Raw genomic sequence first — 22,318 nt, forward strand, 5'->3', positions numbered from 1 at the left:
AAAAAAAAAAAAAAAAAGAGGTTAGAGTGGGAGAGAGCCAAAGCATAAGAGACTGTTAAAAACTGAGAACAAACTGAGGGTTGATGGGGGGTGGGAGGGAGGGCAGGGTGGGTGATGGGTATTGAGGAGGGCACCTTTTGGGATGAGCACTGGGTGTTGTATGGAAACCAATTTGACAGTAAATTTCATATATTAAAAAATAAAAAAAAAATAAAAATAAAAATAAAAATAAACAACAAAAATAAATAAATTCTTATTGCCTCCTGGCAAGTTTTAAAAAAAAAATAAAAAAAAAATAAAAAAAATAAAAAACAAAAACAAAATAAATAAACAGAACTTAAACCACAAAAAAACCACAACCTTTCCAATCACAGTTTCATCTTAGAAATAGAAGATATCTTAGCAATCATGTTTTCTAATCTCCTACACATTATGGACCTTTTCCTTAGCACATCTCCGATCTAGATGGTATCCATCCTACAATGCATAGGAAGTGGGGATAGAAAATAAAGAACAATTTTAAATATCCCTAAACTACATAGCACTTTTTTTTTTTTTTACCTCTCAGCAATGAAGTACTCTTCAAACTATTCTAAAATGCATCTACAATAAGAGAGCCTCATTGGAAATGAGGACACCTTGGCAGTCTTTCAACATACTTGACACAGGTCATGAAATAATAAAGATATTTTTGGTCATTCTCTGCCTGGAATGGGTTTGCTTTAGGTGTGGGCAACTGAGTACATATCACTTGCTCTATGCAGTTGCCCAACAACTTGGTTTCCCTTGCTTATGGGAATTCAGCAAACAGACACAGGCTGGTCAGTGGGAAAAGAAAAGTGTCCAGAAACAAAAAATGAATTAAATGCTTTTCCATTTCTAGGTCAGAGGAGCTGGGAGTAGAACTGTGTGTGCCCTCCCCTTCCCCAAACCCTCCCAAATTTCGTCACCCAAGTTCCTTTAATTCTAGACACTCTGGGATTTAGCAGTGTTTAAAGGAGAAAACGACTTCCAACAGACTAAGCTTTCCTTGAGTACCCACTAGACACAAAACAAGTCTGGATGTTGCAGTGGTATCCTAAAAAAGAAGAAAAAAGGAGATAATACAGGTGAGTGATGCAATAGAAAACTATAAAAAAAATCTATACCTATGTGAATTCTGCAAGTGATTGGCAAATTTGACTGTGATAGCAAAGAGAAGAGGAAAAGTAATTCTGCCTGGAGTGAGGGGTGAGGGCTGGGGTGGAAACAGGGCTGTAAAAGAAGGTGGTATGTGTAGATGCTGGGAAGGCTGGTTCCTCTGGCCCCACTTGCTTGTTTCTTGATTCATTTATTTATTTAGGTGCAGCTCTGCTAAATAATTTAAATCATGAACTGAGAACCACTAAAACCAGCAATTTGTGTTAATCTTAGCAAACACACATGAACACACGCACATACACTTTCTTAAGGTCTATATATACTCTGCACGCCCTTTTGTTGTTGTTGTTGTTGTTGTTTTGTTTTGTTTTCGTTTGGTTTTGGCTGTAGAAAGTCATCCCTGCAACGGGAAGGCAAATTGAATTCTAACACCTTCTTCTGCTTTGGGAAACTGGACTAGTAGGGGGTGGGGATCAAGGCCCAGGACTCATGGCCAAAACTTTGTGCTTCAGGAACCGCAGGGGATCATTCTGATATTGGAACATAGAGCCTTCGGGGAATAGCTCACTTGATCCCTCTTACCCCGGAACAGCCTACTACATACAGCACTTGGCACCCAGTAGGCCATCATTTGTCGAAGAGATGTTAGGCATCCGCCTTTTCCCCATTAGAGGACAATCAACCCATCACCTCATTATGCTTCTTCTGCCGGTTTTATTCAGCTCGGATCTCAGTAGTTAGATAAACAGGAGAAAGAATGGGGCCGTAGCTTCCAGAGAGAGGAGCTCTGCACCGGCGGGGTGCGAGGAAGGCAGGCGAGGGAGGCGGAGGGAGCCCATACTCCCACCTCGGCGCCTCTCCTCCCGCAGCAAACGCTCAGCCCCCGCCCTCTCTCTCCGTTCCGGACCCTCCACCCGGCTGGCGAGAGGGCAGCGCGGGAGAGGCGGTGGCAGGGCTCTGACTGTCACGTTCGTTCCCTGCTGCTTTTCCCGTCCCCAGCCTCCTCGCCCCTCCTCCCTCATCCTCAGCCGGGGTTTGGAGGCGATTCCCCTCTAGTGCCTGAGACGATCGCATCTGGGCGAGCGGCGCTTCGCCTCCCTCGCGTCTTTGTCTCCTCCTCCTGCAAGGCTCCGGGGCCGGGCGCAGGGTCTGCAGCAGCCGCCGCAGAAGCGGGAGCCAAGCGGTGCTCCGCACGGCCGCCCGGAGCCGCACCCTCGCTCGGTGGAGGCGCCGGAGGACGCCGGCCAGCCACGCACAGCCGGCGTCCCGCGCTCCTGCCGCCGCGCACTAACGCCGCCGCCGCGGCGGGGAACGAGCCCTCCCGGCCGGCCGGGTCCGGGGTGGGCAGCCCGGCTGGCAGCGGGGTGGGAAGAGCGGGCGCTGCAGCTCTGGCAGCTCACACCCCCAGGCAGACGCATCCAACGCCTCTTCCCTGCGCCACGAGGATGGAGCAGCCACCCCGGCCCGGGACTGGCGCAAGGTAAGGTGCAGCCGCCTGTTGCTTTTCGCAAAGCGCGGTGTCGTCCCTCTACCCGGGTGCCTAGGCCGTCCCTTCCCGTAACAAGTAGAGGGGAACTGTCACCCCAGGTCAGAGCCACGTCCAAAGCTCCGGTCCCCTTGGCGCAGACCCTGGGAGAGACCCCTCCTGGCGGGGGGAAGTCGACCCCCTGCTCGCTTGCAGCCCGCTGCTGTGCAATAGTCTGCAAAGTTTTGTGCCCCCCCCCTCCCCGCGCGGTGCTCACCCCGTGCCGTGCAAGTTGCAGGTCTAGTTCTCGCGTGCGCCCTTCCCCCAGCCCTCCCCCACCACCACCCCTGACGTTTGCATCTGCCCATTTCTCTTTCGGTGTTCTTGCCAGTCGACTTTTCACTCCCTGCAGCTCCCGCTAGAGAGGCGAGGGTTTGGGACTCAGCAGTGCTCATCCTGCTCGTGAGGGTGGGATAGGAGCAGAGAGAATGCAATAGGAGGGGTGGGACATGGGAGGAGGCTGCGGCCACCCTTGGGGCTCAGTCTAGCACGGTCCATCCTTGCGTATGCCACCCCGAACTCGGTAATGAAACCCTTGGAGTGGCTTGCGGCTGTGTGCCGCGGGAACAGCAAGTGCAGATCCGGGTGGGTGAAGTAAGTCATTTGGGGAGAGAAATGTTGCTGGAGGGGTGGGGGTGGGGGTCTCGGGTAGATCTGGTTGACAGGGTACCAAAGGGCTCCGCTTTTAAAGTGGGCGAGGGGCCAGTCCAAGCCGTCACCTGACACGGAGGAAAAAGGATTTGAGTCCGGAGAGCTCTGGCCCGGGTGTGTAAATAGAGATGGGGGGAGGGGCTGGGCACCTGGGAAGGCGCAGAGAGGCAGAATGGAGCCCTGGAATGCCAGAGCCCGGGGGGGAGGGGGGTGGAGGGGGGGGGGTACTTGGGAAGGCCGGCTTCTGGGTGCCTGGAACGGGGCGATCTTCCTCTCCAGGAGAAACAAACCTCCAGGCGAGATTGTGAATGCGTTGGCGTCCCAGGCGGCGACCGAGTGGTCAGATCATGGACCAGGGATGCTTTTCCTGGCTCTAAGAGGACCAGAGTCCTCTCCTTTCCCCGGCACCCGCTTCTACACCCTTCCACCTCCGCAGCCGAGTCCGTAGACCCACGCCCACCTTCCCTGCCGGGCGCTCTGGAGTCAAGGAGGTCTGCACAGCCGCAGGGTGGGAAGGGGATTCCTGGCCCCCAGGAGAGGCGTGTGTGCCGGGCAGGGGGAGGGGGGAGTCCCCAGCGCCAGGAGAGTAGACAGGGGTTCGAACCGGTTGGAGGAGAGCGCAGGGGCGGAGGCTGCAGTGGGAAGCCACCTTTCCGTCCCCCCCCCCCCCCCCCCCGCCCTTCCGCAAATCGCACCTGGGCGGAGCGAGGGAGTGGGGGAGCCCCAAGCTGTGCCCGCAGGCTCGGGAGCCAAGAGCCGGAGGGCGTGCGGGAAACGCAGGGCGAGGTGGTGTGGGCATCCGATGAGGGGAGACTTGGCTTCCAGGCCGGGGCCCCGGGCAGAGGTGGGTCTTTCCACGTTTGGGCCCCTCGGTAGGTCCTTGTGGTTGTTGCAGCCGCCTTAACGGATGCGGGAAGGCGAGGCTCTCTCCTCCTTTGCCCCCCAGCAATCTCGAATGGAAGACCATTTGCGGGAGGGGGCCTAGACTGCTGTTGCAGAGAAGGGGCGCCCCCCCCCCCCCCGGGCTCCATTTCTCCAGGTGGGCTACCAAAGGCCTGGAAGCACCTCGTTTAACCCTTCTCTCTCTGAGGAGGTGCACGCCCCTCTCCAAGCAGCACCTTGGAGAGTCCAGTGCCGGGTTTCCACTGGCCCATCGAAGAATTTGGAGGTTGCGTGGGGTCCCGAGCTGTTTAAAACCCTCTGGCCCTCCTTGCCCAGGCCTCCCACGTGCAGGCTTTTCGGGGCACAGCCGCCTCTGCGGTTGCCCTGTTATAATAAGTCTGCTGCTCTCCCGTAACCAGCCGGGAGAAAGCAGAGCTCAGCGCAGTCTCCTTTTCTGGGCCCCACGCCTTGGCCAGACCCTTCCGGAAGAGACGTCGACTTGCCAGGGCTCCGGGGGAGGAATCCTGAGGTCGCTCACTCCCACCCTGGGGCACCCCTGGAGCAGCGAGCTCCAGTCTCCCCGCGGCCGGCTTCAGAGCCCCGAGGAGCGGGACCGGGGATTCCCTCAGCGCTGACTCCCCGCGGCTCCTGAGCACAAAGGCCACACCCTCACAGGCCAGGCATCGCAGGGGACAGAGCGTTGGCTTCTGCCGAATTACCTGGATACCTGAGGTAGGATCCCAGAATGAAGTCCCTCACCCCGCGAGAACTACCCCAGGGCCAGTTTCTTTCCGGATGCCTATTACCTGGGTTTGTGCTCGGGCCACTTCCCTCTGCATGGAGAAACAGGTTGGAACAGGTCCCTGGGGAACTCTTGAAGGAAGACTTCAATTGCACACCAAAGTGTCCCCGTCCGTCCTCCCCCACCCCCACCCCCGCGTTGCTGAGATATCCTGGGGAGACAGGTAGTAATAATAATCCGCGCCAGTGTTTATTGAGCTCTTACTCTGTGCCAGGCACTATTCTTGATATTTTGCGTGAACTGTTTTAGTTTTACTCCTCACAACAGCCCTGGAGGACAGTTATTTTTTCCCCATTTTATGGGTGAGGAAACTAAACCATGGAGAACTTAAGTTATGTGTTCATTGTCATCCAGCCAGCAAGTGGGGAAGCTGGTTAATCTTGTGGGTAGAGAACACTGGGTGTGTCCCAAGCTCCCTGACCCTGTTTGGTACTAAAGACCTTTTGTCCACAAGGAAGTATGGGTGAGGTCTCCCAGCCCTTTACTCCAAACCCCGCAGGCATACTGTGGGAGGCTGATGGGGCATGTCCCCTCTCTCAGAGTCTGTTGGGGTACATCTTGGTAGAATGGGATCCTGGTGCTGAAAGCAAATTTAGGGAACTGGCTGCTGGCAATGGACTTCTTTTCTGAACCTTTTGGTAGACCTTCCCATTTAAAATATGATGAGCAGTGGAGAGGGGGGAATCCAAACGTGAGCAGAGATCTATAGTCACAAACCGTAGAAACTGTGTTTTGCCAGTGTCTTTCTAGTGATTGAACCACAGAATATTAGAGCTAAAGGGATCTCAGATATCACTGCCCCCAATCCAGAAGCAGGGAGGAGATTCAGTGATATGTTCAAGGCCACTCTGTGTGTTCCTAACATAACCAGTGCTGGAACCACTGTCTTCTGACTCTTGGCCAAAATAAGCCATGTTGATGCATAAATGGATTATGGCCACTGCTGTTTTTCAGCATCTTAAAATTAATTAGGGAAAAACTTATTAAAAGAAAGTTCATTTTTCTAATTCTTCATAACTGCCTCAGTCAGCATAACCAGAAAAAAAATAACTATCATATAACGGATACACCATCACAAATGTGTCTCATTTGCAAGAAATTGCAACCAAATACTTATAAGCCTTCAAATCAACAGCGTTTAAGTAACCATGCAAACCTTTAGGTGACGTTCAATAAAATTGAATGGATTCCCAATCATTGTAGCAGTCTTTTTGTCAGGAGGAGTAGCTCTGTCTGGCCTCACTCCCAAGTATTTGGGAAAATAAGAGAAATCATAGTAGATCAGAGGGGAAAATTCTTTTGAATACAATGGAGTGATTTGGTATGATTTCTTCTGAATTTCTGACCGTTGGGTCACACTTTAGGCTGTTGCAAATCTGAGGCAAAACAATATCTTTCTAGCGGATATACCTGAGGCTCAGAGAGGGGGAAAATAGCCCTTTGCTACTTTGTTACCCACAGAGACCTTATAACAAAGGGACCTTCTTCAGCAGCCTAGGGATGCCATATGGCCCTAGCCATTCTTATAGGACAAAATTTTGGTTTCTAAGAACATCCCATGTCTTTTCTCTGTAGCTACTGGCATCAGGAGGTCCTGCCCCTGGAGACAAATCAAGAAAAAGTCAGTTGGAGTAAACAGAGAGGGGGATTGGGAAAAACCTGTTCCTTAGAGCCACACAGAGGGGTGAGAGTTACAGGCAGACAGATGGTGAAAGCTTGGTGCCTTTTATGTAGCCTGGGGTAGGATTTGCATCCCTGATGTTGTGAGAAGCCAGGACAGAAGCCGTCAGGCAGTAACTAGGGGTGAAGGAGGAAAAGGTGAAGGTGAGGGATCATTGCTGTCAAGAACCTGGGGTGGGGGTAGATGGAGGTCGGCTGATAAAGGGCTTTGGGGTGACAGGAATGACCATGGAGAGACTGAACTGAGAGATGCTGTTCTTTCCCCTTCCCCGCCTCCCCACCACCTCAGTTTGCCTTCTGTGTTGGGTTCACTGGTCCGAATCCCAGAATCCCCTGTTATCTCGAGGGGAGCACTCACATTTTTAGAGAATTTATTAGAAATGAATATTATTTTATGTTAAGTCAGAAAACAAAATATACATAGCTGTCCCAATCTTCAGGGGAAACCATGAAAATTCACATTAAAGTGGAGAAGCTGGTCTAGTGAGATCACAGCAGTGTTAGAGGAGAAAAGATGTACCGTTGAAATCAGGTATGACAAAATCCAAAAGAAATGGTCTCTCTTTTAGGAAGCACAGGAAGAAGAATCCTTTTTGATCTGGGCAGACATCCTGGTTCCCAATTTGTAGCTTTTCAGGGATGATAGGAGACTTAGCTGGAGCCTCATCCTGTTTATGTGGTTGGCATCCCTTCTCCCTGTTTCACTGTGGCTTTTATGTGGTGTAGTGTTAAAGGGCCCACACAGCACTTCTGCTGGGACAATTCTTTTCGCGTGTATCTACCTTAAATCATATAAACTGATATCAGTTTGTTGGCAGAAGAGCAACTGCTTTAAACGGCATGTTCTGGGGAAAAGAGTATGGAAAAAAAAAACCCGAAGGCTTTTTATTCAGAACACAATGAATAAACGCATTTATGCAATACATAGCATGAATTAAAATTCTCAGTTTGGGTGAGATATTTGAAAATAAAACCATAATCAAGGACCGGAGCATCTGAACTTGACCTACTTTGAGTAACAAGAGAAGCCGTATAATAAGTTTCTGTGGAGTTTGAAGAAGACGTTGGAGGGGAAAAAGGTTCACTAAGTAGAATCTGAGAAGTTTTACCCTTGTGTGTTTTATTTTAAATAAATATATACTATCTTAATTTACACTTAAGTTTGAATATTCCATAAGATCAATAAATCTAATATTTTATCTGCAGGTTGTGACTTTGGAGAGCTTTATTCTACAAGTGGTTGGGAACCATGATGGCAGCTTTTATATCTGACATACTAGTATATAATTGTATATCCCTTATAAAAGCCCAGTGAATTAATACATTGTAACATGGCGTATGAAATTTTATGTGAGAATGAAGTCTGCAGTCTTCTCAAGAGCTAACAGCCTTGGAACATGCTATTTTCCCAAAGGGGATGAGTTGTTGGCAAGGGCAGTATAATTCATTTAAAATAAATAAATGAACAAGTGTTGAAAAAGAACCACCCTGATAAAAATGGATTTTTTTCTTTAAGAGGATCAATGAACAGATCAGTGAAGTTTATAAAATTTGTGGTTTCAATTTATCCCAAGTTCTCTGAGCTGCTTCATATGTTAACAACTCTCCAATGTAAGTGTCACTACACTTTCAGATAGTTTTCTAAAAAGAATTGTGCCTTTCCTTAGAATTAAATTGGAAACAGAGGTGCCTGGGTGGTTCAGTCGGTTAAGCGTCCGACTCTTGGTTTCAGTTCAGCTCATGATCTCAAGTTCGTGGGATCGAGCCCCACGGAGCCTGCTTGGGGTTCTCTCTCTCCCTGCCCCTCCTCTGCATGTGCTCTCTCTCTCTCTCAAAATAAATAAACATTTTTTTAGAAGAAGAAGTAAAATAGAAACATTAAAAAAAAATAAAAGATTGTGAACCATTCTCGAACACAGAATAACCCTCCACAAAATGAAGCATGTCTTCAAATGCAGATTCGTTTCCTTTTTTCTCTTTCTTCTCTTTATTTCTTCCCTTTTGTTCTTTCTTCCTTTCATTTTTTAGGCCATTGATACACGTTTTCAGTCTACATGTAAGCCTTCAATACCTTGCCGGGAGAGTTGGCTATTTCAGGACAAATGTTTCCCCTGGTGAGGGCAGGGAGGAGGCACAGTGCACTTGGATGTTTGTCCAGAGCAAAAGCACACAGGTCATGAAGGCACACTGGCTTTCCCTCTAGTCTAACCTCTTCACTTCTGATTTAGAAAAGCAGTGCTGGTAAAGGCCTGCTTACAGAGGGCTCCCCCTGTTAGCAGTGACTAAGCAGTATACTTCTCTTTTGCTACTCTGGGAGTTTATGCACTGAGAAGAATCCTGGTCTAGTCTGCTGACCTTCCCTAGACATCTGGTCAGCAGGGATTATCAAGCAGGAGTGTTTCCCATCCTCCTACAGATTATATTTAAGCTTGCGTTGGCAAAGGCAGGTACCCTTCTCCCATGGAATGTTTGGTTGTCATTTATTCAGGTGGTCAGTCTGTTTTTTGGTGGCTCCTTAGAAACGTGTCATCTAGACAAAATAAATTCCCTTCCCCAGTGCAAGGTGGACTGTAGGCGCTTGGTGCCCGAAGCATCTGCTGCAAAATCCAGGAAGGAGGGAGGACTGACAGCCAGCTGGGTCGGGGGGCGAAGAGAGAGGTAACAGGATACAGCAAGGAGAGAAAGGGGGTGAGAGAGGTAGGCCAGGAAAGAAAACAGACCACCTGAAGGAAGAAAACCCAGCTCTGTGCACAGAAAGACTAAATGAGATTTAATAGTACGCCAAACATGAGGGGTAAGATTTAAAAGGCATAAAAATAAGAAGATACGGAAAGCTAATGGGGATGATAAAGGGCTGAAGAAGTGTACAAGGAAAAATAACGTACCCAAATAATTCCTCAAGGTGTAGGTCAAAGGACAGGCAGGCTGGCTGCTCAGCCAGAGGGCCTGGTCTCATACCCACATTCCCCTGTCCCCTGTTCATGTGGCTTCTCTACCACCAGGCCAATCAATGGCTCTTCATCTCATTGATGCCTGTGGCCCTTTGGCAGTCCTCCAAACTTAGGGACCCGCAGAATGACGTGTTTAAATGCTTCAAATGCAACCCAGAAGATTATAACACTAGATACACACACGCACGCGCACACACGCACACCATTGTAAGCTCCTAATGTATGTGTAACAACAAGATCTGGTGGGACAGATGGCCACCATCTCTCCTAAGTAGGGATCTGCAACGGGGCTGCTTTGAGACACCTGCAGCAGCTGTGTTCGGACACGAAGAAGTCTGCTTTCTGTCAGTGGCAAAGTCTTTGGTGCTTTTACGACATGGCAGACCGTAAAGGCAGTATTGTCGCCTGCCTTTATGATGGAATGAAATACTAAATTGTAGTGCAGTGTTCATAAACAAAGTTGTGACTCTTTCCCTGTTCAGGTTTATGGATCACTTGCATTCTGTTGATAAATGCCCTAGAGGTCTGCGACCCCAAAAACCTTGGACCCATGTTCAGTGTCTCCAGCTAACGCGGTAGGAGTACATCGGAACAGACTTGGGCAGATTATAACAGGGTCCTCCCAGCTTCTTTTGTCTCTCTGGGATCTTCTCTCTCTCTGGACCAATTTTCACTTTTCCGGCCCCAGGAACTGGCCTTACCTGCCCTATTCCTAGGGGTCATGGTTGTAGACAATGACGGGCGTTGGCAAATAAAAATCACTGTTAGCTGAAAGAGACTCACATATCAGGGGCACAGGCAGGCTGTGGGATGCCTCTGTAAGAACTAGAAAATAGGCAGCAGCATCTGGCTCCTGGCTAGGTGAAGATTGGCCTGTATCTCAGTCCCCGATGGCTGGCTGCCTTGGCTACGTGCCCTGTCGCCTTGGCTGGTCACCTGAAGTGTGCATTTCAGCTGAAAGTTTTAAGTTCCCCTCCAACACTTTTTTCTCCAAATCAGAGCTGCTATAATGATTCACTTCCTTTCCCTGTCCATTTCCTGCTTATCAGGAAATGGCCTCAGTTCAGGCTAGGTAGATGGAGACCCAGGGGGAAAGGTCTGGGTCTGGAGAACTGAATTCTTAAACTGATGAATAAGGCCATGAGTGATAGAAAGGAGACTGTGGTCATAGGAGTGTTTTCCAGACAGATGGCTCATACTGTCCTGTGTTACAGGAGAATGCCAGGATGTCCCCGATCGTGGAGATCACCATGTTTCTGTCTGTTCTATCTGGTGAAGTAGAACCTGCTTAATAGAAAAAGTTCTCCTAAGAAAGCCTTTGACTTTTCAGGAGGGAAGCAACATCTCAGAAAACATCCTGCTTATATGCAGGTAGAGTATTTGGGAACGAGGCAACCTCATTCTACATCAAACTTTGGCCTTAATCAGCATGATGTCTTTGGGCTGGTTAAGTTGACTGCCCTCTGCTCTACTTCCCCAGTAAACTGGAGGCTTTCTAGAGCCCCTTCCAGCTCTGTGGTCTCTAATGTCAAGGATGTGTCTGGCTTTGCTTTACTGATAATACTCCGTATGATGGCTTTCCTGTTGAGCTCGTTCAAGCTCACTTCTTTGCTTAGGCCCTCCAGCCCTGACATACCAGAGGACCAGTAATGATGGGCAGAGACTCCCCAGTCCTGAGGGTCTGTTGACCCCCAGAGCTCTTCCAGGAGCCCAGAATAAGAGGATGGTGGTGGTCGGCAGAGGGATTGATAGAGGGAACGACAGCTGACAGGTGAAAAGGGATAGAGTAGGCAAAGGGCAGAACCATTGGTAAGTTTCCTTGCAGCAGTAACTGTCACTCAGGAAAGTTGCAGGGAAGATGAAGGAGGGGCTCCTGAGGTTTGACTGTGTGCCTGTCTTCATAACTGTATGATGTGTCACTTGCTACTAAAAACTTCCAGGTTACTCGTTGTTGTATTGAGGACGATCCTCAGTAGGGTTCCATAGTTCCTTCCTCACCTGGTCCTGCCTGTCTCTTCCTCTGTCGCCTTCCTAGGTGCATCCTGCACTCTGGTGTATCTGAGCTGACGTGTTAGTACCGGGTAGTGCCACCGACTCGTCCCATTTCCTCTTTCCAACTCTGCATTCAGTGATATCACGTTGAGAGCTCAAAATCCTCCACGGTAGGATTATCGGCACCACAGAAACTCACAGACACTGCAAAGCAGGGCTTTTTTGAGGCAGAGAATCTATTGCTACATTTTACCAGCATACGACACTGCCCTGGCCCCACCAGGGACCTTGTGGTTGTTGCCACAGAACGTGCCTTTTCCTGTTCCTAACAGTTCACCTGACTGGGTCTCCCTCCTTTCCTCTCTTTTTCCTTTCTTCCATCTCTCCCTTCCTTCTGTCTTTTCATCTACCCATCTATCCAGAGGTAGCCAGACTCGGTTCTAATTCCCCTTCTGCAACTGAATAGCAGAGTGAGTGACTCCGAGAATATTCCCTAACCTTTAATGTGCCTAAATATCCTCAGACATCCATTTTCTCTAGGTGAGATGAATGTAAGGATAGAGAGTTGTGAGGCTTACATGAGTCAATATGTATTAGGTGCTTTGAACCGCGTCTGGTACATGATAAGTACTACTTAATTCTTTGTTTTTAGTACGGATCAAAACACAGCTGATTGCTTACTATGTGCCCAACACTGAATATGCACACATGAAAAGACGTTTAATAAACACAAAAAGGGAGGCCTTGGTGCTCAGTCAGTTAAGCATCCGACTTTGGCTCAGGACATCATCTCACCATTCGTGGGTTCAAGCCCTGCATCGGGCTCGGTGCTGACAGCTCAGAGCCTGGAGCCTGCTTTGGACTCTGTGTCTCCCTCTCTCTCTGCCACTCCCCAGCTCGCACTCTGTCTCTGTGTCTCTCAAAAATAAATACACATTTTAAAAATGTTTAAATAAATAAAATAAACACAAAAAATATTCAAGAACAGAGGCTGGTTCGTTCTTCCAGGGATACCAAGAACTGACTTTTTGGAGCCAAGGGCATGCGAACTGGATCCTGAAAGACTGATCACATACACATACCAAACTGGCAAGACAGGCAGAGACGTCCCAGGAAGACAGAAGTCATGTGAGCACAGGCGTGGAAGTGGGAACAGCCTGAGCTGTTAGGGTTTTGTGTAGCTGAGCATGAGACCGTGGAAGGAGAGAGTCTTTGACTGTGTTTGGGTTCTGGGTTATCCATGGGAAAGCGGGCTACAGTCTCCTCTTAGCTCTGTTCTTTGGTTGCCCTGTGTGAGGACAGATCTGAGCTTTTTTTTCCCCCCAGAAGTCAGAAATCCAGGTTTTTATGTGAAACCTCCTGATGTTTGACGGTTGGACCAGCTCAATTAAAAACAGAACAAAACAAAATACAAAACGCATCCGCAGGCTACGTCCAGCCTCCTGCAGAAGAATGGACTTCTAGGTTCCCAAGCCCATGTAAAGATGATAAAATCTGCCCTTGGAATTCCTGATTTTGAATAGGATTCTGCCATTAGCTGTGTGACCAGAGGTGAGAGTCCCTTCAACTTTCTGAGCCCCGGGTTTCTGCTAAATGGCTATCATATTTCTTGTCCTACATCAGTGGCTGTGAGGAGCCTTTAGTACTATGGAAATAAAAGCCCTTGCAACGAACGAGAGATGCCTTAGAATTATTCCCAGACCCTGTGTGCTGTGGCAGAACCATCCATCCAGCACAGCCCGATTTAAGTCACCCAACGATACCCGCTTTTTTAATTTTAACACTAGATGAGGGAAGAGACACGTAGGAGTGTCTTTTTCCCCTTCGTTCTGTTAGAAACAGGAAGGAGCTTGACCTTCCGTTTTGGAAGTCTGGATGTCAGAGATCCAGCTAAAAGTTCTCGATTGCTTCTGCATGGATCGAGGACCAGGGCGAAAGGTGCATTCAGCCTCTGTGACGTGTGCTGATTATTTCTTTGAGGTGGCAGAGGATGGTCTGAAAGGAAGTCCGCTGCCCTAAGTTTTAGAGTCAAAACCTGCATCTGGATTTCTGTAATTTCTCCTCTTTGATCCCTTTGCGTGCCAGGCTGGCTTTGATCATCCGGGCTTTTAAGGAAATCAAACCTCGAAGAGTCAAATTACGTCTAGTGGAGGGGCTGAGCTTGGTGGGCGTTGCCTTTAATGTATTGGGGGGTGGGGTGTGAATACCCACCTACCCTACTTCCTCAGGTCCGGCGAAAAGTGCTCTGTGATTGCAGTTTTGTGAAAACCTCACGATAACACGTTGAATCTTGCTGTATTCTGAGTTTGTGTTATTTTTATTTGTTTTGCTGTACTGCCTGATTGAACTTGATCACGAGAACTTCAAAGAGGGAGGCGGGCCTTGGAGTAAGGATACTGGATTTTAAAAAGCATATCGTTTCTGAATTTCGACCTCACTGCGGAGATCTTATCAGTTCTGCTTTAGATGCTGACCTGAGAGCCTCAGAGCCTGTTTTACTTTCTTCCAAACCCTAAACCACCTGCGTCCTTAGGACTGGGGGGGTCTGGTGCTCCTCTGGCTCTCATCCTCTGTTGGTGTCTAAGGCCCTCAGCCCTAACCACTACAGAAAGCCAAATGGCAGAGGAGCCAAAGTCCCACTCTTCTGAGATGGATTTGAAAGACTTAGGTCTATTGAATTAACATGACAGATGAAATAGCACATTTGATATTAAAGAGGTATTGAAGCCCTAACCCCTAATGTGATGGCGTTCGGAGATGGGGCCTTGGGGAGGTAATTAGGTGATGAGGGTGGGCCCCTCATTACGGGAGTAGCACCCTGATAAGAAGAGATATTAGAGAGTTTACATCCTCTCTTTCCAACCACACCCACTCAAGAACAGTCACTCGAGGATACGGCAAGGACGTGGCCATCTGCAACCCAAGGAGAGATCCCTCATAAGACATTGGCCATGCTGGCACCTTGGCTTTGGTATTTGGTTATGGCAGCCCGAGATGACTGATACAGGAGGTGACCGTAGGTTAGCCTGGGCACCTAGCCACCTTGTGAAACGTTCCTTTGAGCAAAGATGGGCCTGTGTTGGTACCAGTGTATGTGATGTTCACCACCAGCCTGGCACATAGTAGGCATTCACTCACAACTTGTCGAATGAATGAACACTAATGAATGAAGTGACAACCATCCAACTTATAAACAAATATTTGGAAAACCATTCAAGTATTGGGGATTTTCTGCAGGCACGGTTTGAGATGAAGGAAGAGTAAACTCTTTTAGAATATACTGTGTGGGGGGGGGTGTGTGTACGTGTATGTATATACCAAGCTGTTAACAGCCTGCACTTTTTTTACTAGCCCACCCCACGGAGACATAATGATAGTAAAATAAATACAGTCAGCATGCTTTCCTATTTACCCAGCATGCAAGCAAGTGACTATTTCCAAGCATTTGCAATTTCATCAAGGTCTCCTAGAACCATTCTCCATAAAGAGATGCTGAGTTGGACTGCTGACCTACCAAAATGTAATTATCTGAAATTTAGTAAAAGGAAAAAGAAAAGTCATTTCTTCATAAGAGAATCACAGAACCTCTCAGTATTGGAACTTCTGAAGTTCCTTTGGACTTTAAATCCCTAGTGGGCACGTTGCCAGTGAAGGATGTGTTTTTTTTTTTTCTAACAAAATGGTGGCTTTAGGGTTCTTTCTTGTTCCTCTGAGAAATCCCTCAGACACCGTGACGTGTTTGCTTCATGGCTTTTGCCATTTGAGAATGGAGAAGCTATTTCCTCAAGATGCTATTCATCTTTATTCATATCTGAGTGCAGATGAGTTCAGAACATGTGGGTGTGGGATTTGAAGAGTGAAGTGCTTAGGTAACAGTTGGGGTGCCAGTTCTGTAATGAAGAAAATGTATTGACAATATTAAATTGTGGGCTGAATCTGGCTTTTGGTGTTACCAAAAAAAAAAAAAAAAAGAACAAAATTTTCAAAAGCGACAGCATTGTTTTGATGCCGGGGTGTTTCTAAATGTTGGGACAACAAGTGCCTAGAAATACCGGTCTTCAGTGTGCGTCACTTTCTTTCTGCCCTGCCTGGTTTTACCCTTCTAAGCCCAGCGTAGCTTTTTTTATTTTTATTTTTATTTTTTTTTTTTTTAACGTTTTTATTTATTTTTGAGACAGAGAGAGACAGAGCATGAACGGGGGAGGGGCAGAGAGAGAGGGAGACACAGAACCGGAAGCAGGCTCCAGGCTCTGAGCCGTCAGCCCAGAGCCCGACGCGGGGCTCGAACTCACGGACAGCGAGATCGTGACCTGAGCCGAAGTCGGACGCTTAACCGACCGAGCCACCCAGGCGCCCCGCGTAGCTTTTTTTAAAACGGGAATGTGTTGCAGTGTTTCTAAATATACATTCATATTGTACTTAACTGAGGGAAATAGATTCAGTAATAACAGGCAAGGTTTTAATCCACTTTTCATATTGCAGGTGGAAGAGCCAAGTGGTTTCTAGAAAAACTGATCATAACTTATTGAGTCACTAGGAAGTTACTGTTTGCTTCCCAAGCTCTAAAACCTCCACATCATCATCAACTTCTAAGGCTTTAACGGGTGAAAATGTGCACCATTACACCTCTCTCTTATTTTTTAAATGTAAAATTAACATTTCAAATTTGTCGAGATTAAGTCTAGAAATATTTTAAATGTAAAAATTAATGTACATAAAATTACAAAGAACAGCACCACCCCCACCACCTACAAAACGCCCTGATTCTCAGGGATTCTGGGAATCTCTGTCACACTGAACTTACAATATTATGCATGACCTATATCACTGCCTACTCCGTCATCAGTGTTTTAAAAAAATCACTTTAAATAACACACTTGGATAGTTAGCTTTACCATCAGATGTGTTTGAACTTGCCTGGTCTGGATTTGTAGTCCACAGACCTGTCATATTTCAAACGCCAGTGCTAACTTATGAAGAATTAAACCTTCTCATTTAAGCTGTCCGGCTTTGCAGAACTATAACAAATAATTTAAGTGGTTGACTTCTTTCTATTTATCCACGAAGAATAAACAAATGTCGACAGGGGCAGCCATTAAGCAGCCTCGACGCCTGGATCCCTGGGTGAGAAGATGCACCCTTTCCGTTTTGTGGCTGAATGACTACCAGGTGAGAAGTTGACCAGTAATCCCCTCCCTACATTAGAAGGGGCTGTGGTCAGGAGGAATTAACTATCCTGATTTTAAAGTTGTGATATTCGTAAATGATATTTCAGGATTTCATTATATATATATATATATATATATATATATATATATATATATATATATAAACACATTTGAGAGAGAGAGAGAGAGAGTAGGAGTTGGGGGAGAGGGGCAGATGGGAAGAGACTTTTAAGTAGGCTCCACACTCAGCGTGGATCCCGAGGAGGGGCTATTTCCCACAACCCTGGGATCGTGACCTGGGCCTAAATCAAGAGTCAGGTGCTCAATCGACTGAGCCACCCAGGTGGTCCTATTTCAGGATTTCTAAACAACTGTGCTGCCATGTAAAAAAAAAAAAAAGCTGTGATTTTTTTTTTTTTTTTGGTGATGTCACAGGTACTAATTAACAGTAGTGTAATCTGTTGCTTGTCTTTAAAATTAAAGAAAATGCCAGATTCCAGTTGTTGATGAGTGGGGGAAAAAAATCAGAAAAGACCTCCCATAGTTGTGGATCCCCTGCATTGTAACCATGGCCTCAGTGGGGGACCATGGAGCCCAAAAACCTCTGTCTCAAGGTGCGAGTCGATGCCTGATAATGTGGGAAATAACAATGAAAGCAGTTTTCAGACACATGAAACCCACAGAAGGGGTCAGAAAAAAATGTCACTGTCTGGTAATGTATTTATTTATTTTTTTAAAAATTTTTTTTAAACATTTATTTATTTATTTTTTTTTTAATGTTTTTTTTTATTTTTTTTATTTTTTTTTATTTATTTTTGGGACAGAGAGAGACAGAGCATGAAAGGGGGAGGGGCAGAGAGAGAGGGAGACACAGAATCGGAAACAGGCTCCAGGCTCTGAGCCATCAGCCCAGAGCCCGACGCGGGGCTCGAACTCACGGACCGCGAGATCGTGACCTGGCTGAAGTCGGAGGCTTAACCGACTGCGCCACCCAGGCGCCCCAAACATTTATTTATTTTTGAGACAGAGAGAGACAGAGCATGAACGGGGGAGGGTCAGAGAGAGAGGGAGACACAAAATCCGAAACAGGCTCCAGGCTCTGAGCGGTCAGCACGGAGCCCAACACGGGGCTCGAACTCACAGACCGTGAGATCATGACCTGAGCCGAAGTCGGCCGCTTAACCGACTGAGCCACCCAGGTGCCCTTGGTAATGTATTTAACAAACATGCCAGAATTTGACCTAAAGAGTGTGGTTGGTTTAGTAACTAGTCTCTGGAGAGAGATGCTGTTGCCTGTATTCAATAGACATTTGGGGTCTTTGAGAGCCAGGGGTATATTGTTGTGAATAGTCTTGTCTGTTAATTCTTAAACTGTTTAGGGTTGGGTCTGGTGTTTTGAAATAAGCCAAAGTCATTTGAAGTAAGGCTGCTGAATATAGAGGGTGATCAGGTGTGCACACCAGATTGGGACTTGAAAATTCTAAGTCTTCTTTTCAGAAGGGACTCATCAGCTCTCCTGGAATCTGATCCATTGTGATGGAGGCAAAGTAAGGATGAGGTCTGGAAAAGATTTGAGTTTCCAAAATGATAATATCCTTGGAATCAGCCTTCAGTCCTCTGGGGTGACTAATTCATAGAGGAACAGCCATTTCCCTCTATAAACTAATGTTCCAAGATGGTTTCAAAATATTTAACAACATTCAGTAGTCACATTCTATATAGTCTTGAATGGAACTGCGCTCTTTGGTAGAAATATAATGCTAGCTACTTAAGGAATTTAAAATTTTCCAGTAGCCGCATTAAACATGTAAAAAGAGGGACGCCTGGGTGGCTCAGTGGGTTAAGCGTCCGACTTTGGCTCAGGTCATGATCTCAGGGTTCGTGAGTTGGAGCCCTGCATTGGGCTCTCTGCTGACAACTCAGAGCCTGGAGCCTGCTTCGGATTCTATGTCTCCCTCTCTCTCTCTCTGCCCATCCGCTGCTTATGCTCTGTCTCTCTCTGTCTCTCAAAACTAAAGTGTTAAACAAAGAAATTTTAAACATGTAAAAAGAAAAAAGGTGAAATTAAGTTTAATAATTTTTTTTACTTAACTCAGTATATCCAAAATTATCCTTTTCACATATAATCAAGTTAAAATTTATTGATTTTTTTCCATACCAAATCTATGAAATCTAGTGTGTATTTTATACTCACAGCCCATTGCCCTTTGGACGCTGAGTTTTCATCAGAAACACTTGACCTGTGTTCAGATTTCAAAAAACTGTTGAGAAAGCAAATCCCCATAACCACGTTGCTTCAAATATGCTTGAGTGTTTTCCGGTGACTGGAGTATTAGGTTTTAAGTTTAATCACAAATAAAATTAAACATTTAGCTCCTCAGTCACATGAGCCACATTTCAAGTGCTCAGTATAGTGGTTACCTCATTGGGTGGTGAATGCTCTAGATTATACGGGGGAACATTGGGAGTGGGATCCATAGGCACAGTGTGGACATTTAACCTCTGGAAAACTTGGGAGATTCTTGTCCTTCCAGTGTTTTGGCCTTTCTATGAAACAGTTCTTTTTGTTAATCCAGTATTTTTCCAAAAGCTTCCCATCTTCTCCTTCAAATCCATTTATATGTGCCTCCCCCCACCCCGCAAAGGGCCTTTCCTTGTGGGTATTTACCATTTACATCCAGGGGCACCATATGGCCTCTGCTTCATAGATGGAAGGTTCAGGGATGAGTAGAGATGATTAGACAAAGGACAGAATTAATACCCCTGCTCCAGGTTCTTATGACTAAGCACTTAAAACACAGGAGCAAAGTTTCCTGACGGTAAGCCCCACTGGACGCACCTCTGATTCTGATTCTGAAGAGCTGGGGTGGGGCTCAGGAAATTGCATTTTCATCAAGTCTTCTTTGTTGTCCCTACCTCCCCGCCCCAGGTGATTTGGCACAGCCTAATCTACTAACTACTACCCCTCGCCCCACTATATTCTTTTTGCCAGTGGTCCATAAAATGTGTTCTGTACCCTATGTCTTGTTGAACTGAAGAGTTCTGGGCCCTGCCCCAAACCAGCCAAGTCAGAATAGCTGCAACTGTGGAGCTGAGAATCTTCATTTTAACAAGCCCCTTCAATAATTCTTGTGCCTAGTGACTTTAAAAAGCACTGCTCTGTGCAGACCCCTCCCAAGTTGGACAGACAGAATTCTTTGATCCCACTCTTTCTCGTTCATTCTCTTTCCCCATGTCTGATGTTTAGAAACCCCCCTGTCCCGTTTATTCCACTTCCCCTGTGTTCAAGTCATTTAACAAATATGCATTTGTCCCAGGGATTGGGGATACAAAGATATAGATTGTGAGATTCTGTCTCTGACCTCTGAGAGCTTGCGGACACAGGAGGGAGGGATAGATCTATGGACAACTGAGCTCATAAAGCATCACAGGTGGAGTGCTATGTGTATGTTCTGGGTGCAGGGAGATCACAGAGAAAAGAGTCATACTTACCTGGGCTGTGAGTTGATGATGAGAATGGCTTGAAAGGGGCTTTAGAGACCCTGGATGTGTTGAGGGAAAGATAAAATTGGTTGGCCTGTAGAGAGAGGGGGGGAAGGATACGTGGAGACCCTAGTATGAATGAGGTGAACAGGGAAACAGAGCTATCATGAATGAAGGATTTACTGTATGAAGGATCCCAAACAGTTTTCGTTTAGGTGGGCAATATTATCCCTCATTTCCATTAGAAAATAAGGCTGAGAAATTTTAAAAAATGATTGCTGATTCATTAAAATAACGATAACAAACCCATTACCTATTAACATAAAGAACACATGTTTATGAAAACTTATTTTCCAGAACAAAAATTCAGTGAGAAGAGTGACATCCTTTTATGTTTCTGCACGTCTCTAATACCCGACTTAAGACAAGACTGGGATTCTCAGATCTGCTTCTGGATTCACTCTGTTCCTTTAGCCCATGTCAGAAAACCTTTGGAAAACTCCACAGTACACTCATGATAGAATAAGTGTAGAAAAGGCAAATCGCATCTTTAATATTATATCTGTATTGTTATGGAAATAGTCTATATCATGTTCACAGTCAAATCATGTCTACAGAATCATGGAAATAGTCTCATTCTCATGTAAGGGTCTCAGAGACCCCAGGAGTCCCTGGACCAAACTTTGAGAGCCATTGATGTAGAGGGTGGCTTCGTAGGCAGGCAGTAGGCAGGGATACCGGGGGGGACCTTGTAACAGTGTAGGGGAGGAACATGAGGGCCTGCACCAAGGTGTATCAGTAGGGAAGGAGAAGAGAGAATGGAGGGGACAAGTTCTAGGGAGACAGATGCCACAGAACTCAGTAACCAATCGGCTGTTGGGATGAAAGAGAGGGGAGAGCCCCTGAGAGCGTCCTGGGCCAATGGATAGCTGGGTGTCTACCAGCTGCCGGAACAGGTGTGGGGGGTTCGCCAACCCATGCCTGAGCTCCCCAGGCCTTCTGCTCCACAAGGCTTTGACCTGAGGTGTAAAGGAGGTGGGAGGTCTAGCCCTAAAATAATTTTATGGAGGTCCAAATGCTGAGTTTTTATAGTATGATTATACCCTGGCAGGAATTAGAATGGGTAGAGTTACTAGAACCATTTTCGCATGGGCTGGCCAGGGCTGCATGGTTCACAGAGCAAGGGACACAGGGAAAGATGATTGTTTGGTGAGCAGCGAAAATGACAATGGTGAGGTTCAGAGAATGAACCTCTGCCCCTTGCCTTTGGGGCTGAACACATTTGTGGTTGAAAAAGCATTTAGGAGGGATTCAGGAAGCCAGAATGTGGTTTTGCATGTGTGTGTGTGTGTGTGTGTGTGTGTGTGTGTGTATAAATATGGCTTTATATGTGTAATGGTATATATATATGGTTTTATACATCAAAAACTGTATAGGCTCAGGCCTCAGCATGGGGTGTGGAATGAACTGTTCTCAGGGATCTGAGATTGTAGATGAAGTTTCTGGTTTGCCACCAACGAGCAGTGTGACCCCGGACAACCCACCCAGCGTCTCCAGGCCTCTGTCTCTTTCTGGCAAATGCAGAGGGGATGAAACCTCAGGAATTCTGTGATCCATATGCATATTTTATAGGCCACAAAGTGATCTTCTGGAGGACACAGTGATTCCTTCCATCAGTGTCAGAGTTTGCCCGAGTAGCATTTTCCTGAGCCTGTTTTCAATCTTGCCTGTTGAGGGCCTGGGAAATGAATAGACAAGCAATCAATCTGGCGTCAGGGGACTGGAGATAGCAGCTGTGCCTCTCAGGAAATGCAGGCCTTGTCATTTGTTTAGATGTTGTCCCTGACTTGGCCTGACAACCTGGGCACCTTCTTGTTTCCTTAGTTCTTGAGAAGGCCTTTTATGCCAACTCGGTCTACACACACACACGCACGTGTGTGCCCACAGCAGGGCGACCCTACTGTACTCAGTGTTTCCCCCAGAACCCCACTGTGTTATGGGAGATGGTTTTAGATGTGCACAGATTTGTTTTCGGTATTTTTGT

General features: G+C 46.8%; 1 protein-coding gene across 7 annotated transcripts in view; it reads left to right on the forward strand.

Moving 5' to 3' along the window:
- The window catches only part of LRRC3B (leucine rich repeat containing 3B), a 110,945-nt gene that overhangs the window by 18,798 nt on the left and 69,829 nt on the right, over positions 1-22,318 (forward strand). For 3 of the 7 annotated variants that reach the window (XM_053903867.1, XM_019422907.2, XM_019422906.2), the window contains exon 1: positions 1,998-2,620. The exons of 1 other annotated variant lie outside the window; for it this stretch is intronic. The gene's annotated coding sequence lies outside the window, so the exon portion shown is untranslated. Of the gene's footprint in view, positions 1-997; positions 1,110-1,997; positions 2,621-3,410; positions 3,431-4,345; positions 4,931-22,318 lie in introns of those variants that run through there. 3 more of the 7 variants (XM_019422909.2, XM_053903869.1, XM_019422908.2) reach the window with 3 other exon arrangements.

This window comes from Panthera pardus, unplaced genomic scaffold (assembly GCF_024362965.1).
Source record: "Panthera pardus isolate Hobbes unplaced genomic scaffold, ASM2436296v1 HiC_scaffold_16, whole genome shotgun sequence".
In the NCBI taxonomy this organism is placed as follows: domain Eukaryota; kingdom Metazoa; phylum Chordata; class Mammalia; order Carnivora; family Felidae; genus Panthera; species Panthera pardus.